Genomic DNA, 12,994 nt, shown 5'->3' on the forward strand with positions numbered 1-12,994 from the left:
TTGGAAAATAAAGGACTTATGGCAAAGCAGTGACCATGATTTAACTAGGATTAATATTAAAGTTTTTATAAATTAACTTCCAGTATCAAGCACAACAGAACAATAGGATCAAATTAGTACTGATACACTATGCTGCAATTTTGTGCAGTCCATTTACATTTCAATGTAAATTGGAAAACTGGAAATAGGTATTCTGAAGGATGCAATCAGATAAATTGCAAATGCACACATTTCATGTCTAAGGATTTCCTTCTCACAGCAAATTCTTTTCCGGCTTGAAAATACCATACAAATGAAAAAACACCAGGTTGCTCTGGCAAAAGGGTCTATCAGATATTTCAGTGTGTGGTGATGATCAGCCAAGTTTAAAAAGTAACTTTTGTGTATGCAGACAGGAGAGGGATGAGCAAGGTTGTTTTCCCCTGCTATGGGGCTGTGTTTTGGGCTCATGCTGAAAAAAGAGTTGATATCACAGGGCTCTTTTAGCTACTGCTGAGCAGGGCTTGCACACGGCCAAGACCTTTGCTGCTCCTCACAGCACCCCACTGAGCAGGTGGAGAGCAACAAGCTGGGAGGAGGGGACACAGCCAGGACAGCTGACTGCAGCTGACCATGGGAATATCCCACAACACATGGTGCCAGTCTCAGCTTGTAAAGCTGGGGGAAGAAGAAGGAAGGGGGAACATTTGGAGTGATGGCATTTGTCTTCTCAAGTCACCATTAAGCATGATGGAGCCCTGCTCTCCTGGGAATGGTTGAACACCTGCTCAGCCACAGGAAGTGGTGACTTAGTTCCTTGTTTTGCTCTGCTTTCATGCACAGCTTTTGTTTTCCCTATTAAACTGTCTTTATCTCTGTCTCCAGCTATGAGTTTTCCCAGTTTTACTCTTCATTGTGAGGGAGTGAGCAAATGGCTGTGAGGGGCCTAACCACAACATGAGATTCCAGTCTGTATGTAAGATTCCAGTCTGTAGGTGCCTCAGACTGTCACACTAATAAGTCTTTACCAGACTTTTTGTGTTAAACTTGGTTTTTGCCAGCTGAACCAAAACCTCACACATTAAATATAGTTAGCAAACTGCCTGTGACCAAAGGCAACTCCTAGGTCGTTGAGCACCATGTGGTAATGCTCTAGGAAACCTAAGACACACTCTTTATTTATACAGAGTGATTTTACACTTATTGCTGCTTTTAACAACATGAACATCACTTCTCCATAGTAGATGTTTGACAGCAGTGTTGTGTGTCCCTGCCCTTCGTGGCATTTCAACTGACATGAAAAGCTTGAACATTCATGTGAAACACAGAATTATGAGAACAAGCTATCCATTCTATTTTTAGTATAGGATTTATTCATATATAGCTGTATGTGTGTATGTAATTGGAACTGACCTGTAAGTTTCAGTTGTTCTGCTATGTCAAATATTTGCAAATTATCAAATATAAGTATCTTAATAGCTTACAGTTTTTGATTAAAACATTAATTAACACCATGACTCCAGAGGTTAGTATCATTATTTGACACTACTGTGGTGCCAGGTTTAATAGACTGCAGCATTTTTCTTGAACCTTAAATTAATCTCAATCATATCTTAAAAATCTCAGCTGATGGAGAAATTACAGCTTATGAAGGAGGATAAAATTATTTTTTGGTGGAAACCACTACATTTTAATAGTCACAGAAGAGTTTATTTTGGAAAGAATCTTTAGAGGTCAATTTCTCTTATCTCCTGAACAAGGCAGGGCAGGTTTAAATGATTGCATCATTCCCCAGGGTTTGTGCCTGGGTCAAGGCCTTTAGCATGCCAGTGCAACCAGTTCCTGGTCATTGGAACATCATTCATATTGCCTAGGAAGCCAAATGTAGTCTCCTCCACCTTCTGTATCCACCATGAGACTGGTTACTTAAAAGTAATAGAAAAAAATATGAAAATAAAATGAAAAATATGAAATGAAAAAAAGAAGTGAAATTAATACAAAAAATATGAAGCCTCATACTATTCTTTGGTTCTCACTTTTGCCTCACCCATCTTGGGAATTCTCAGTTGACTACATGCTCCTTAGAGACATAAGTTTTAGATTTAAAAAACCCACCAGCATGCTTTTAGCATGGGCTTGAACTAGTGACCTCTGGACCTCTCAATTTAAATTATTTTCACTCTATGCATTTAAGAAAAGTTTCCTTATTTCTATACATATGAACAGAGAACAGGAGGATCTACAGCAAAAAAAAAAGCTTCTAATGATACTATTATTATCTGATTTGAAGGAACACATAAAATTTACAGTGAAAAATGTTTTGCTGCAAAATCTTTGAACTTAAAAAGGATTTATTATGGTACATTTTTTCCAAATGTAAAATAAAATCTTTTTTTTTATAAGATTTTAAGGTAGTCCTGTCATTCTTTCTGACTTGATGGTAACTACAAGTTTTGTTGTGGGTTTCTTCAATGTATATACTTGTTTATTAAGGAGACATTAATTCCAGTGGTTTTCATTCTTTTCTGATGTGAAGTCACCAATAAAAACCAATAACTCAAATTATTGACATTTCCTAATGAAATTTTGTATGTGATACCGAAGTCCAAATCTTCATGCATGAAAATTGTGTGGATTTGGACACAAAAAGGAAAAGCTTACTTTCATTACAGTGCTAGGCATAGAACAGATCCAAATATCTTTCCTTTTTGTCTTCCAATCTACTTTTATGAAATAACACAACAAATAACATTAAGAACATTATTTTCCTCCTAGGCAGAGAGGTCTTCCTCTCCTGTTATTGTATCCAATCGTTGAAGTGAAAAATGATGAGCACAGCTGATATGAGAAAAGGAATGGGAACAGCTGAAGATAGATGGATAGTTCAGTTAGAATGGGATTTTTCAGACTTTTTTGGATAGCTTATTTTTGTCTCCTTTTGGACAGACTTTTCCACTAGACGGATGTGAATAACTTCTCTGTCATTTTTGTTGCTGAGCAACAGCCTGAGAGATATAAAGAAGATGAGCCTATAAAAGCAAAGTTATAGTAGTAGAAGCCAACCCAGAATTTGCATATTTCCTGTATAGTTCTTAAAATTACAGTATAATTATGTCAATCTTCCTCATTCTGCTAGTTAAAATGTTTGTCAACCAATTAGACTTAAAGTGAGGGAGACAAAATACCCATATGGCATTTTTTTCAGGCATGATTATTTCATCCAGAGTGGAGGGATCCCCCTGGTATGGCTCTGTTCAAGCTCTGCCTGAAGATGGAAATTGTCTTTCAGCTGTTTTTTCCTTGCAGCAGGGACGTATGTTGCTGCCTGCCAGAGGGAAAATCCTTCCTCAGAGTTCCATCACATCATAAAAGGCTCAACATAATGCATTTGTTGAAATATGCACTCCTCAGAAACACCTTGAGCTGTATTGAAACCAGCGCCTGCTTTGGCTCCATTGCCTCTGTGGAGAGAATGTGTCCCAACCTTGCCCACATCACTTGGTCTGCACCAAGGAAATTTATTGTGAAGGAAGATGGCCCTACTAAGAAAGTCTGAGGATGCTGCACTCATTATGGCAATAGGTTGAAGAGACTGAAAGAAAAATTGCTACCCTGGTCAAGCAGAAAAGCTGGATCCCTTTCAGGTTATTTATACTGTTTTTTATGGTGTTCACCAGCCCTACATTTGAAATGTGTAAAGCCAGACCAGCTGAACACAACTCTGCAAGATACAGCTCATGAAGACAAGAGGGATGCTCAGCCTTCTTGTCAGCATGTAGCAACAGGTGACAGAGACAGTGAAAGAGACGCTGACAGTGACAGAGAAAGTAGCATCAATCTGCCACACTGAACAAGAAATTGGAGAGTCTCCATGAACTGATTTAGAAATGGTGTTAATTTTCTGGAAGTGCTTGTTTTTATTTCTTGGGGTAATTAGCAGAGAGCACTTTCTCTTCTCAAGCTGTCTTCCCTTCAGCAAGGTTTAAAAAGCTGCATCAGTCTCATTTTTAGGAAATGTTACCTAGTTTTGCTAAAATAGAGTTCCCCTACTAAAAAGTCTTTCATTTTACAGACCTGGCTGTTATTAAAACAAAATATGTAACCAGGCACTTCTCCTTCTAGTATCTGAAAATATTATTTAGTCCTGTAATTTTCTATTTGGGATGTTGCTTTGTTTAATTCTCCATATGTAATCCATATAATTTAATTTTCACTGGCAGAAAATGAATTGAGATGCACGAACAGAACACATTTGGGCTAATATGAACCTCCTTGTTTTTAGAGTAGGTGTATTGGATAGAATTTTATATTCTCATCTTCCTCCTATCCTTTAAAACAATGTTTAAAAATAAAAAAACAAACTGTGGTATTTTACTTTTCCTCTTTTCTCGCAGAATATCTCTTACTGACACAATTGTTCCATGACATTTTAAAAGCAGCACCAAATCACAATAACCAATTTATACAGTTCTTCTTCTCCAGTCAATGTATGGCTGCTGCCCTTTCAGTCACACCAACAGAAATCCATACTCTAAAATGCTTTGTTTCTCCTAAGTGGCATTAATATAGACACAGAGAGAGAATCTCCAGAGGGTAAAATGCTGAAGTTCAGACAAAAGTAGAACAGCAATTTCAGCTGCACCTTCTAATGGAAGTGAAGATTGTGTTTTCCAGTCTTTGAGCAACTTGGTAAGGGAGAAACTTGTAATATATTTTACTTAGGTATGTATGTTTTAAAGGAAAAATCACCAGGATGACACATTTGAACCAGGAGTTGGGACTGTTTCTGTGACTGAAGACAATGCACAAAAATTAAAGAGCAAATAAACATGTAAAATATGACTTGAAAATCCGGGTTTGCTTCAGACACTGTGTGCTTGCACTGCAGTATTATGAATTTAGGAGGGAATGCAGTAAAGTTGGTGTGTAATTTGAGGTGTAAATTAAAAGTTTTGTACTGTCCTGAACGATGACCAAGAAGCCTGAATGAGCACTGATATTATCCAGTATATAATGCTCTGGGTAATTTTAATTCATCTGCTACAGAGAATTTAAAAGTCGGTGAATAGATTATTTTGATCACTAGCTCACAGTGTTAATTATATTGACTGCATGTATAATAAGCAAAGAGTTCAATGTTCATAAAAATTTTATATCAAAATTTATGGACCTTTTGTAATTCAGAGTGCAGATTCATTGCATCTATTCTATTCAGATGAGGAAGTTGCAAAACCACCTCATTAGCAAGGTCCCAGTATTGTAAATAATGTCCCATTGGTTCTTGCATCTTTTTTCTGGTGTGAGTTCTGTTTTTAGGCATGTAAAAGATTGTGAGTGGCTGGTCCAACAGTATTTCATGTGCTCTCTGTGATGCCCTCATTCAGTTGTAAATATTTCCTGTTTATCAAGAAACAACAGCCAATATCTTGTTTGCTCAAATGCAGGAGATCAACCTTGGAAAAGTGTCTGGTAAAAAAAATGAGAAAAGAAATAGTGAAGTGTAGTCTTGCCCTTTGTTTTGTGGTGTTTTAAATTGCCCACCATGCAGCAATGTGGGCTAAGTGTTCTGGGAGATGGCTGGGACACATATCAAAACAGTTGATTCATGCAATTATGTGATTTTACAAACTTCACTGGCAGTATGTTGAGGAAAGAAAATAGACAAATTGGGGGTTCATAGGAGGTGGCACATGTCTGTGGACTGAGTTTGAGGATTTGACATCAAGCTGTATTGTATTAGTGAGGTATTTTGGTGGCAATCTGAGCTGTTGTGGTGTTATGCAGAAACCTTATACACTACATTGTTGATGGCAGGACCTGAAAAATAAGAAGGGAGCAGACTTTAACAACAGTCAAAGTCCAGACCACTTCAGAAATTTGTCAAGTAGTCTTGAAGTATCAGATTTGGAGAAAGAGTGTAGGGATCTCGAGGTTTTAGGAGACCAGTTATCCTTCCCTCTTGCCTTCTATGACTCCTGAATCATTCCTACTCCAGTGAGATCATTAGGATAGGATGTGAGCATCCAAACACTCAGCATATCTGGATATAGATGTAATTATGAATCCTAATCTTTTTCCAAGAATTCAATCCAGTCCCTTTAACTTGAGTCACCTTTTCAACCATGTCACTGCTACAGTGTTTCACCTGTTTTTACTCAGTATTAGAATACTCACCAAGAATTAACTACTTAAACAGCTTACAAGATTTGGGGTGATATTTTTCTTTAAAATGTTGAAATGAAAGAGCATGCAGGATAAATGATATATTAATTGCCAGAAATTTTCAAAATCAATAAAACAGCTATCAGATTCTGTTTTAAACTGTAGTGTTTATTCTTTTGCTCTAGAGAATTCAGGTTTTACATAATTTTATCTTTCTAATGTCAATCTAGTTTAAGGTAGACTCCAGTAATTTTAGTGGCAAATTCTCTTAGCTTGCAAATATTTTTCAGCGTTTTTGTGTTAGTTTGCTTGCAGTGTTGTGCTTAATAAGTGCCATAATAAACTTCAGTATTTCTTGGAATGTATAAATAGATAAAGAAAATATAATTCACTGAAAAAAACCATTCTGGTTAATGTCAACAACTGCTTAGCAGGCTTCATTATGAGCTTATTTAAATCATGTATTGCAGAGTAAACCAGAATTTTTTTGTGAGCTAAGTGGAACTGTCTAATTACTCTTCCTAATTGAATGCAACAGAACTCCTTGGCATTCTTCAGAGAACTTCCTCTTTCTGCATCTGCATTAGAGTTGCCATGGACAGCAGTGTATGTTGCTACCAGTCATTAACCATCTTAATTTTTTTAAGCTTCCTGCTAAACAGCAGTTGACTTATACAAGCAGCTCTAATCTCAGCTGGTTAAAATTCAAGAGCAAGCTACCTGGCAGTTTAAAAAAAGAAAATAAAATACCTTGGTTTACCTTCTGCTTAACTGTGAATACTTTTGCTGCCTTGTGGTTTCATTGGCCCATTTTCCTAAATAGCTCATGCTGATTGTAGTGACTCCCCTTAATTTTTCCCACATGGATAGAATAAGAGGAGAGGAACTGAAGCTGTAGGTGCTCCCCTCACTGTTTTATAACAACTTGTGGGAAGATTGGAAAGCTCCTCAAAAAGGCACAGGATGTCTGTGTAACCTCAGTCTCTCCCCCATCTTCTCCCACCTTACACGTACATATGATATCATTCATATATGTGTATATAGACACTGCAGTTTATTTTCTATGTCCACCAAAAAGTAAATGTTCAGTTAATATAAAGTGGTCCTTAAATACCATAAACAAATTTATTTTTTATAACTGAAGTCCATTGGTTCTAATGACCTTAATGTTTTACACTGAAGTACTATCTGTCATTTAAACAATGAATTTATAAGAGAAGAGAAATCAGATTTTTTTCATGGAACTTCAAAATTACAAAAAAGCATGTAATTTTCTGACTAAATGTTTTTCACAGTATCATAAAACAGATTTTCTTTTTCAGTTTGTTTTTATTTAGTAAGGAAAAAAAAAGACATAATGATTCTCACAAATTTTTTGTAACTTTTTAATTACTTGTGCTTCACCTTTTACCTTCTAATTTGTAGGAGAATAATAAAAAAATCCCAGAACTCACAACTGTTAGAAAAAAGGATCTTCAAAGAATGCTAACAGAAAGAAGGGGGGGAGGAAAGACTCATACCAGTCTTTTGGAGAAGTATTGTCCCAAAATTGCACTTAAAAATAAATCCTCTTTCAAAAAAGGTGTTTTTTCGCTTTTGTAACCTCAAAATTCTTTTTCCATCCTCAACCAACAGAACTTAACATGTTCACAAAAATCAGTACTGTAATCCTGTTGTGATGAGAAGCTCTGAGGACATTATTTTTCATCAATTTCAGCGCTGCACTATACTGAACGCTTTATTTTTACTTTAAAAACTCTTTAAAGGATATGCTTAAATATAAGTTTCTGGTTTCAATTCCAGTAATGTAGTGGAACTTATTGCTGTAATAGCAGGGTTTACTGCTGCTCACAAATGGCATGATGACAGCAAACACTTCACTGCCAGAACTGAAATAAGCAACACTCCTTCATGCACTTAAATTTAAGTACATGATTTAGTCAGGAAGCCCAGCACCTAGGGAGCATCCTTAGGTTCTGTCTACTTTGCTGCCTGCATTAAGTAAACCTGGAGCTCTCCAGCACAGCATTGCCACTGTTGGTAATGGGCCATAAGCACTGCACTGTTTCCAGGTCTGGGGTTTATCCATTGTCCTCTGTATTAACTTTTCTTGACCTGCCTGAAGCTTCATTTTTATTGGTTAATCTGTGATAGCATTATCTGTGCCTGGCCAAGTGCCCATGGCTATATGCATTGCTTTTGTTTGTATTTGTGCGATACAAGCACAGCTCAAAATAAAGAGCAGTGAGAAGCAGTCACTCTGCACAGAAGATATTTATGACATGCAGACAGTGAAGGGAAAAAGACAGCCCTAATCTAAGAGCAGAGGCTTTGTCAGGTGGAGCCCAGAATGCTGCTTGGAATGTACAGCCATGGGAAATGGGATGGAGAGTGGTCACAGCTCCCCCTGATCCCTCAGTGAAAAGCCGACCTGCACAAAATGTGGTCTAGGAGTGACAAGGGCAACACAGAAATAGTATTTAACGCATGGAACTGCAGACCAGCGCAGGAGCAGAAAGGCATAAAGTGTGTTACCAAACACAAGAAAAGTAACCTAAAGTGAATCCTAGACCAAGGAAGAAATGATGATGAGCTTGAATGTCATAATCCCACCAGGAAAGGATGCTGAAAACTCTGCCCGTGAAACTCTCAGCACAGCATGAACCCTCCTGACCTTAGGGCATAGAGGAGCAGTGTCAGGGTGAGCATAGCTCCAGCAGGAGTGAAAACTGAGACAGGTATAACACTTTTAACTGCATTGATTTGCTTGCTTTTCTTTTTTTTTTTTTTTTTTATTTGTTGTAGCAATTACATTAGGCTCATAATCCTTGATTTATACTAATAATATTTCAGTCATGCTAACAATAAATCCTTGGTCCGATGTGCATATTTTTAGATATATAATGTATGCCTTTCTCTTTGCATGCAATCTTTCAAAAACAAGATTTGAACATAATAACAATGAAGAATTGGATTGCTTGTAGGAGTTCTTGGTATTACCAGAAAAAAAAAATTAGTTCTTTGCTGTACTGAAGGCAACAAATTTAATGAAACAGAATTCTTTCTTTAGAAGATAAATAACCTCAGGACTATGTCAGCAAGAAAAATTCCTATTGATCTGATGTTTGGCTCAAGTGGAGAAAACACTTAAAGGAAGCAACATTCCAAACCAAATTTGAGTTACATATCCAGTATATTTGATCCTGAAGATGGTTTGTCTTTTCCCTAGACACTCCTGAGCAACTGGCTTCTCTAGGTATCCTGTAAAAATATTCCCAACCATAAACTATTAAATTCTGGTATCTCTAATAGCCTTAAGGTCCTCCATCCTCCTTAGAAGCCTGCAAATCATCCATCTCCTCCTTCTTTAAATGTGAGCAATATCTGTACCTTTTTTAGCCTTTGGTACAACATCAGCATCATTCTCTTTCAGGTTGTAAGGTGTATTTTCCACAGATTTTTACTTTTTGCATGTTTTTTTTTTTTTTTTGTCTTCCTCTCTTCCCTCATGAGTTTATTCTATTCTCACTTCATTGTGTTATTTTTTTCTAATCTTCAGGATAAAAATTTTCCTACTCTACACCTTTGATTAGTCCTGCTTTTTTTGTGTGTGCTGGCAGATATCTACACTTCTGGAGTTGTCAGTGCAGCTTTTCTTTCCTGTTCCATCCTGTCATCAAAAATTCACCACGTTCAGATGTGTTATTATTCAGAAGTGTTATTTCAGGAAAATATGGTATATTTCCTCTGTCTGCATTTTCTTGACTTACTGATTATCAAGGCAGATAAAATTAACTGTCCATGAAATCACAGAATCATAGAATCATTTGGGTTGGAAAAAATCTTTAAGAACTTCAGAACCATTAGCCCAGCACTGCAAAGCCCAGCACTAAACCATGTCTTTCGCTGCCGCATCTGCAGATTTTATAAATATCTTCTGAGGTGGTGACTCCATCACTCCCCTGGGCATCCCCCTCCTTCAAAAGGCTTTCCATGAAAAGCTTTTTCCAAATGTCAACTCTAAATCTCCCCTGACACAGCTTGAGACCATTTCCTCTCATCCTTTCCCTTGTTAATTGGGAGGAGAGACTGACCTCCACCTGGCTACAACTTCCTTTCCCTTTGGGCATTCCTCCTAAGCCTCCTTTTCTCCAGAAAAAACACCCTCAGCTCCCTCAGCTGCTCCTCACAGGACTTGTGCTCCAGACCTTTCCCCAGCTCCATTTCCTCCTCTGGACATGCTCCATCCCCTGAACGTCTTTGTTCCAGTGAGGTCTCAGAATCTCCAGCTGGTCAGAGTGACCCCAAAATGTGTTAGAAAGTCTCTTTTCCTAGCCTGGCACTCGAAGAGTCAGAGCTCTTCAGTTCTTGGTCTCAAGGTTGTTTATTTTTCCTTATCCATAAAATTTTTTCTCCCGTCCAGCTGAGGTCTGCTCCGCAGGACAGTTCCAGGCACTCTGCCTGCCCCCGGGGCAGTGTTATGTCTTTATACTACAAATTACGTGTACAATACTTACAATTACTTTCCAATGCCTATCACCTATGTTAGACAGTGAGCTTCTACTCTAAACCAATCTAAAAGTGCCAACATCACAGCAGAAGATGGAAGCCAAGAAGAAGAAAGAGAAAGGCTGGACACGCCCAGATTCCTCCATCTTGCCCCCTGAACCTCCATTCTAAAAACCCCAAAAATCTATTTTTCACCCTGTGATAAATTCACTATTATTCTGCTTAAATTGTCATGGCCTGCAGATCTTCATCTAAGGTTGGTAACTTGCTCCATGGGTCATAATCAAAACCACAGGGGTCTTGGGCTCTCTGCCAGGGTCTCTGAGCCCGCTGGCAGGGGTCTTGGCTGCTCAGGACAGCCAGAGGGATGTCCTGGGTTTCGACAGTGAGGGGCCCAAAAGTGGACACAGCTCTTGAGGTGTGGCCTCAGTGGTGCCCAGCACAGGGGGACAATCCTGCCCTTCTCCTGCTGCCACACTATTGCTGGTACAGGCCAGGTGCCATTGGCCTTCTTGGTCACCTGGGCACACCTGGGCTTGTGTTCAGCTGCTGTCCACCAGAATCCCCAGGTCTTTGTCCTCTGGGCAGCTTTTTAAACACTCTGTTCCCAGCCTGTAGCACTGCAGGGGGTGGTTGTGACCTAATGGCACTTGGCCTTGTTGAACCTCGTCCAACTGACCTCAACTCCCTGATCCAGTCTGTCCTGATCCCTCTGCAGAGCCACTATTTGATATACTCAGACAGCAAGTAAAGGAGATCATATTCTGTGACTATGTCATGTACTACATACGTAATTTACTGAAGTCCACGGCATGTTGTTCTTTCCTTGCATGCCTGAATTTTAATAAACCTTACATGAGACTGAAATGTTATGGTTTATGGCTTAAACACCTTTGTGAAGGACTTTTGCCTATTATAGCAAAACTGTGTATCAAAAGCTGCAGAAAAGACCTGAGCAGGGCTCTGACTAAGACTCTGCACTGCTCATTGATGAACATAAGATAAAGTGACACAGGTCTAGACTGGGGGAGAAGAATACACTCACGGGACAACCAACCTTAGCATATTCAGGATGGAGACTACAGCCCCTGAGTTATCAGCTGCCAGGCTTGCACAGACTCCTTTAGAGCAAAGTAAGAAGGAGGAGAAGTTTTGGGTATGTGGTGAAAAAGCCTCTGATCTGAGGCAGCAAACACCCATCTTCCACTGTGCAGACCAGCTCAGCTGTCAGCCCCACTCACTCCAGGAAAAGCCACATCCACGTGAAGGACAGCTGAGGGGGCGTCATGGCCCATCAAAGGCTCCCCCAAAGGGGACCCAGACCCTGCACCAGAGCTCTGCAACATGATGCAACAGGTCCACAGTGTTGCAAGGGACAGTGTCAAATCTGTCACCTTTAGGGGAGGCACCTGGGCGTTCCCACCTGACCTAAATGTATATTAACCCATGGGATTCTATACTTTTGGCTGTGGGAACCTTACCACCAAGAAAAAGAGATGGAGGATAACAACAAGATGTTGTGGGGACCCTGGAAAGGTGATATGTTTCTACCAAACCCCTGTCATTCTCTGCCTGTAACAACCCCCCCCCCCCATTTTTCTATTTCCTTTCCTTCCTTCCTTCCTTCCTTCCTTCCTTCCTTCCTTCCTTCCTTCCTTCCTTCCTTCCTTCCTTCCTTCCTTCCTTCCTTCCTTCCTTCCTTCCTTCCTTCCTTCCTTCCTTCCTTCCTTCCTTCCTTCCTTCCTTCCTTCCTTCCTTCCTTCCTTCCTTCCTTCCTTCCTCTTTGCCTCTTTTACTATTAAAATAAAATATAACAACTTTTTTGGCACCAACATCTAACCTAATTTGGTTTTAATCAAGTTTTGTGGTATAATTTGAACCTTTCTGGGTTCAACCTGTTTTATTCACAGATACTTAGTTTTCCTTGCTCTTCTGTGTTTATTTGGATGGTAACAGGTCTAAAGAAGAATGACAAAGTATTTTGTAGCAAACACATATCCAGGGCTGGAGGGTGAGGGCAGGGTCCTGCCTGTACCAGGACATCTGTTAATAGGAAACAACACAGTCTTCTTTTTATGGTCTTGCCTGCTCAATCACTTCCATCTTTTCCCCACTTCTTGTCTTTAATCAGATTAAATGGCAATGTGGGGAAACTGTATTCCTGAAAATGAGTTCTGGTATTGCTCTTAAAATGCTTGAAGAATATGTGAATCCCCAGCTGAAGTGAAGATGGGACACAGATCAATTTTCCCTGCTGCTCACCTTGCAAATTATTATTTTATAAAGGATATTTTTAGTAAAGGAAAACTCCAGTTATGAAGGAGATGATAACATTGTGGTTTAG

Source organism: Melospiza melodia, chromosome 2 (assembly GCF_035770615.1).
Source record: "Melospiza melodia melodia isolate bMelMel2 chromosome 2, bMelMel2.pri, whole genome shotgun sequence".
NCBI classification, from domain to species: domain Eukaryota; kingdom Metazoa; phylum Chordata; class Aves; order Passeriformes; family Passerellidae; genus Melospiza; species Melospiza melodia.